Source organism: Durio zibethinus, chromosome 17 (assembly GCF_047325235.1).
Source record: "Durio zibethinus cultivar Kanyao isolate XHJ-2024 chromosome 17, ASM4732523v1, whole genome shotgun sequence".
In the NCBI taxonomy this organism is placed as follows: Eukaryota; Viridiplantae; Streptophyta; class Magnoliopsida; order Malvales; family Malvaceae; genus Durio; species Durio zibethinus.
This window is the reverse complement of record NC_143178.1, coordinates 10,074,541-10,081,002: the sequence shown is the minus strand read 5'-3', so window position 1 is coordinate 10,081,002 and position 6,462 is coordinate 10,074,541.

Here is a 6,462-nt window from a genome sequence, read left to right as displayed (position 1 = left end):
TTATGTATCTCTGTCTTTTCAACCCTTTTCTTTTGTCGTACTACACCTAATAGGATAGCTCTTTATGTCTTTTTGTAAGGGTTTTGACATGATTTTTTTATTCATTTAACTTTAATGTTAGAGTTAAAATGTAATCAACAAGCATCTGATTCTCCTACTTAACCTTCATAAAGTCATATTCTATTTGGGCATGCTCTTTCTTCAACTTTTCATTCTCATGAACCAACTCTATGTTATTTATTTCTTTGGCCTATACCTGTATATGTAGTCTCTTATGTTCTTGTCGCAACTCCTTTAGCTCCTTAAAGGTATCATCCCATTCTTTAGCAGTTTTTTAGGCCTTACTGTATTCCTTGAAAATCCTATGGACTTGAATTTCTAATTTTTCTGTTTTATTTTACCACTAGCCCTTTTTTTTCCTCCAAATTCAAAATTTCTTGTTTTAGTTTCTCCTTTTCCATTTCATGCTCTAACTTTGAAAGTTTTTTGTCTAACTCTTGACCCACTGGCAGGTGATGATCCTAAGACATAAATGTAATCTTCTAATCCCTTTTATTCCTCTAAATCAAATACCTCTAAGTGACTCTATCAGTGAATGGCTCTAGGCTTACTCTCCTGGGCTTTTTCTAGGCCTTAATCATGCTATCAATCTTCTGAAAAGTTTCAAGCTCTCTATATAAATAGTCAAACTAGCTGAAATTGCAAGTCATAGGAGTAAATTGTTTAGCTTCATGCTATCTCCTTACCATCAATGGAGCATAACTCGTTGATCCTCATAGACTTAGAAGTGGAACCCCTATCTCATCTCCACATTAATATAACATAGATTCCTTGTCCATCCACAGAGGTCACAATTTTACCTGGCTAGCTGTGAGCGCTTGCAGCAGACATTTTACTTCTTTTAAGTATTTGCTTTTAGCCAAATGCTTTGACAAAATTTCTTAATCGGACTCTGAGTATAGAAATAAAGTTTGGTAAAAGCACTTTTTTTGCATTCGAAATGGCTTTTCATTCATACATACAATAAAGGTATGCAACCCATAAAGCGTGCTTTGTCATTCTGCCTATAAAAATTCAGAGATTTGATGGTTTTTGCTAAGATAGCTAGTGAAAAATTACACCCACTTTCAATCTGCTCAAATAAATCCACCACTTCTATGTCAATATGGCTTAAGACCTTGGGGAAAATGACCAACCTATATATGGCTAGAGCAAATGCATTCATTCCCTAATTATCATTTGAATGCTTAATAATGAAATCTCAGAGAACCTTTCATGGAATACCCTTATGATCTCTTTTCTCTCAAATGTATGAATCTATAGTCTCATTTCCCACTCTTAGAATCTGAACTAGCTTTCTGCGACTTCTTGATTTGTTTTTTTTCATGTATATTCTATATGAATATAGTAGATACTTACCCACTAGGGTTGAATACTCCTCTATTATTGGTACTAGATCAACCTCATTAAAGATGAAACATCGGTAGAAAGGATCCTAAAACTGTACCATCACTTTGATAAATGAGTATCAACCTCCACTGACATGAGATATGTAATATGCCCAAACTTATCACAAAACTTCTTGAGTTAAAGGGGTCATACTATTTTATATATTTGATAGGCTTTTCAGATCATTATGTTTGAAGAGTAGGCGAACTTTTTCTAATAGTGTAGGGACATGACCAGGTTGCAAACAATCTCTCTTTTCTAGCTACCTCTTTTCTGATTCCATCCTTACATCTATGGGAGAGTCATATTTAAATAGTGTAGATAAAGTACAAACTTGACGTTCTATAGAATCGATGAGAGCTTTTGTTGAAATAGCTTTGGGGTAGGAAAACTATGCAATCTGTAAACATGTTTATAAATGTGCACAAAAAGAAAAGAAATAAAAAAAGACAAAGATATTAGTTAGTCACTTCAATAAAACATAGAATAAACATCACATAGCAAGTAAGATAATAACATGACCTTAAATTTTGGATTATCTACAAAGGGTGGAAAGATAAGGCTCTATCTATGGTTGGGCTCCTAAGGTTGACTATATGCCATTTGGGTTAATTCTAAAAGGTCCCCAAATTGTTCCCAATATCATGGTCCATTACAGACTAGTAAGACACCTCAGTCCTCACCCATCATAAGCTACAAGCAGAAAGGGTTCAATTTGAGTGAGAGTATTTCGTTGGCTCATGCGAAGATACGAAATCTAACGAGGGCATAGATACTTCACTCATTCTTAAGGGTAGAGCCCTGATGGAAGGCTTATGTTATGCACATGCAAATGAATGACAGGTATATATATAATAAATAAATAATCAAGCAAATATGAACAAATAAAAAAGTAGGTATACACAAGGAAAATAAATAATAAAACATATATAAGCAATGAAAGGGAATAATTCCAAATTTATTAAGCAAGGCTTAGATAATAAGAAGTCGTTTACTAGCTTGACTCTCAAGATTCCTAGTAAAGTTACCATACTGTCATAACGTATAGATTCGTGGACCTATCGCTAGACATGGATTAAAAGGAGTTACCACAAATCTTTTTTATTTAGGTATGATTGGCTACCTGAAACATATTTTGATATGAGAAAATAGATGTTAGTTCGGGAGTCGACTATGCATGGAAAAAGATGTAGCACCCCTAAAGCACCCATCCAAAGAATAGTACCAGTTTGGTTCAAATTATTTAAGCCTTGACCATTTTTATGATTTTACCAAATAATTTTAATATTGAAAATTAATCTCAAAATTGTCCCAATAGTTTGGTAGCAACTTAAGATAATCTTCTCACCTCAAGAGTATTCATAGAGACTTGTGTCCTATTCTAAAGAGGCTACGTCGTCAGATTTATTAATTTATTTTATTCCAAAAAAATTAGTAAAGCCTTCCAATAGTTTGGTAGGGCTTACTTCGAAGCAATCCTCCAATAGTTTAGAGGATGAAAATTATTATTGTCTATTTAAAACTATTTTTTTTATTGAAGGGATTTTTTTATTTTTTTTATTCTTGAAAACTTTATTTGAAAAGATAATTTTTTTATAAGAATATATTTTTTGACTTTTAGAAACAAACTAGTAGAAATAAAATTTTTTCTTTTTATGTTTTTAGAAAAAAAATATAAAGAGAAAAAATACATAAAAATAATAACAAAAAAGGGTTAAAATAAAATAAAATCAAAAGATAAAAACAAAATGGAAAAAAAAAAAAACCTGCGATTAGGTAAGGTTGGTACCAAAGTTAGCGCGCGGATCCTGACTTGAGTTTATGCAGATCCTAAGCTTTCCAAAATGCTGTCATTCTGGAGCAGTATATAAGGCAGCATCTCAACATTTTCTTTAGAATTACCCGAGCCTTTCTCTTTCTCTATCCTCTATTTTCTCTGTCTTCTCTCTAAAAAACTAACCAACAAATTCAACCAAAAACTGAAAATCTCACCGGTTTTTGGGGATGTTGCCAAAAAATTTAACCAAAAACTGAAAAACTCACCAATTTCTAGAAAACATGTCGGATTCTGAAAATCTTGCCGAAATCTCACTAGAAACTTCAACCTTCACTGAAAAATTTCACTGAAAAATTCAAAGTTCTTCAACAAAACCTAGAAAACCCAAAAATTCCAGAAAAAATTAGATTTCTCCAAATTTTACCCAGATTACTCCTAGAACCTCCTAGAATCGTCCTGAACCCTAATTCTAACCTAGAAACCTAAAATCAAATCCACAATTTCAAATTGAGCCTAGAATCCCAAAATTAAACTCCTAGAACCCATTTCTGCCTAAAATTTTTGAGATTTTTTTTAATAATTTTCTATCAAAATTTTTGTGTCTATCTTTTGTAGAATCAATTCAATTTATAGGCAATCTTAGGAACAATTTTAGGAAACAGAAAGAATCAATCCAAGGCTTAAATCTTGGGATTGCATTATGTCCAGACGAGATTTTAGGTCCAAAATTTTAGCAATCACATTGATATGATCCTGCATTAAAAAATATGACTATGTGAGATTTTGATTTTGATTTTCTTATTCACGTGCAGATTAGATCCCAAAAGGACTGAAAAAAAGAAAGAGAAAAAAATGAAAAAAATAATAAATAATAATAATAATATAATATAATAAATATAAATATATGCACAAAAATACCAATGAAGGAAAAATTAAAAAAAAAACAAAAATAAAAGTATAATAATAATAAGAATAAGAATAACAACATAATAATATAATAAGAATATAAATATATACACAAAATTACCAAAAAAGGAAAAATAAAAATAAAAAAACAAAAATAAAAGTATAATAATAATAATAATAATAATAATCAAATAATAGTGACGTTAATAAAAAGAGTCGACCCAAATAGGCCCGGACACAAGTGGGCCTAATTGGGCCCGGATACCAATAAGCCCTAATTAGGTCGGGTACCAATAGGTCTAATTGGGCCCAAACACAAATAGGTCTAATTAGACCCAGACACAAATGGGTATCTATATTTATTTTCATTTCTTCTAAACTTATTGTTGAGGGCATTTAGTAGTAAAAAAGCATTATGGTCTTTTTCTTCTATGATAGGCTATCAACAGACAATCAAGGGTATTTCAGACATTTACATTAATATGACATGTTAGGTTAACCTAACGTGTTTAGTATCACATCAGTTCAGTCACATCATTTTTATCTCCTATTAATCTTCTACCTCTCACTTATAAATATAGATAACCAAGTAATATCATTCCAAGTTCCATTTTGTTCTAACTATTTATATTTCTCTCCTTTCGATCTTTTTTATTCTAATCTTTGACTTACGTGTCAGAGTACAAATGTAGGGAACACTCTTTACCTTTGTATTTATCTGTTTTTTTCTTTCTCTTATTCTCTCAATAATACCCTCAGATCGAAGCTCAGCACAAACATTTGATGAGCTAAATAGGAGGTTTTCCATTCATCAGTCAAGCCTAAAGTTATGCTGTTTAGGAAAAGAGCTTTGGAGAAATGAGAGATAGCCATCTTGATCAAAACTGAAATGCATAATAGCCTACACATGGACTGACTTGCTTCAACACAAGCTGACCTAACCATAGAACAATTTTAAGTTTTAACCAAGCAAATACAAGTCTTCAAACAAATGTTGCAAACTATAACCCCACCAAAGGCTTTAAAAGTGCTCGATCTAGTCGCCCTCAATCAACAAGCTATAGAAAGGCAACCAAGTTATGAAAAGGTGCAAGCTTCCTCTGGTTCTAGAGAAAAAGAATATGATGTTTCGACCACTCACCATTATCCTACTCATAACTCGACACATGCCACAATCCAAAAATAAAAGCAAACCAACTTAAAACCCTAACCAAGTAAAGACCTGAAGGCTCGAATGTAAGCCATGGAGAAGGAATTGAAAAAAAAAAGTAATAGCTTTTGAGGAAGAGTTCAAGTTCTTGGAAATCTTACCCTTCATTGAAGAAATTGATAGAGCTATACCTTCGAAAGGGTTCAAAATGCTAACACTAAAAACTTATGATAGTACATCTAACCCTTTTGACCACTTAGAGCTTTATAAAACTAATATGATAATGTAAGGTGCAGATAAAACTCTAATGTGTAAGGGTTTGGCTACTACCCTTAAGTGTGCAGCTCGATCTTGGTATAGTAGCCTAAATTCAAAATCAATTATGACATTTAAAAAGCTTAGCCATTCCCTTTTATCCCGATTTGTAAGCAATTAAAGAATAAAAAAAATGACCTTAAATCTGCTGTCAATTTATCAAGGCAAAAATGCATCTTGGAAAGATTACGTTACGCATTTTAACGTGAAAGCTCTACAAGTGAAAGACTTAAAGCAAACGATAGTTGTAGCTATCATAACAATTGGACTCAGTGACAGAGAGTATCACCTTAAGCTGACCCTATCTTTAAAGCCACTTAAAATGTTGGGCGACGCCCTGCTTGTGATCGAGAAATATATAAATGCTGAAGCTAAAATGAAAAATAACCAAAATGAAAGAGGCTCATCTCTCTTCCTCTACAATTGATGTGAGAGAGGTCCATCCCCCCTCATCGATCATAAAAAAGGTAAAGATTTCTATGAATTTTCTCTAAAAGGGAGATGACATATGGTTAAGAACCCCAACAGAGAAAGAAACTACACCACTCTAAATGCCTTATAAGAGAAGATTTCGATACAAATCGAAAGAAATCAGATGCTCGTATGAATGAAACCATTAAAAAGAAACACAGTGACAGATCCGACTAAAAGACATACCTTCCATAAAGGCATAGGCCATACCATCGAGGATTATGTTGACCTAAAAAATTAAATTGAAGTTTTTAATTAAATGAGGTTAGCTAGGAAGGTTTATGGATGATGGAGAGAAGGGCAGAATAGGTTAGACTATAAAAAGGATTGAAAGGAACTCATAAGGGACAAAGAAGGTAGGCCAAAGAAAAATTGAAGAGAAAAAGTTCAAAAG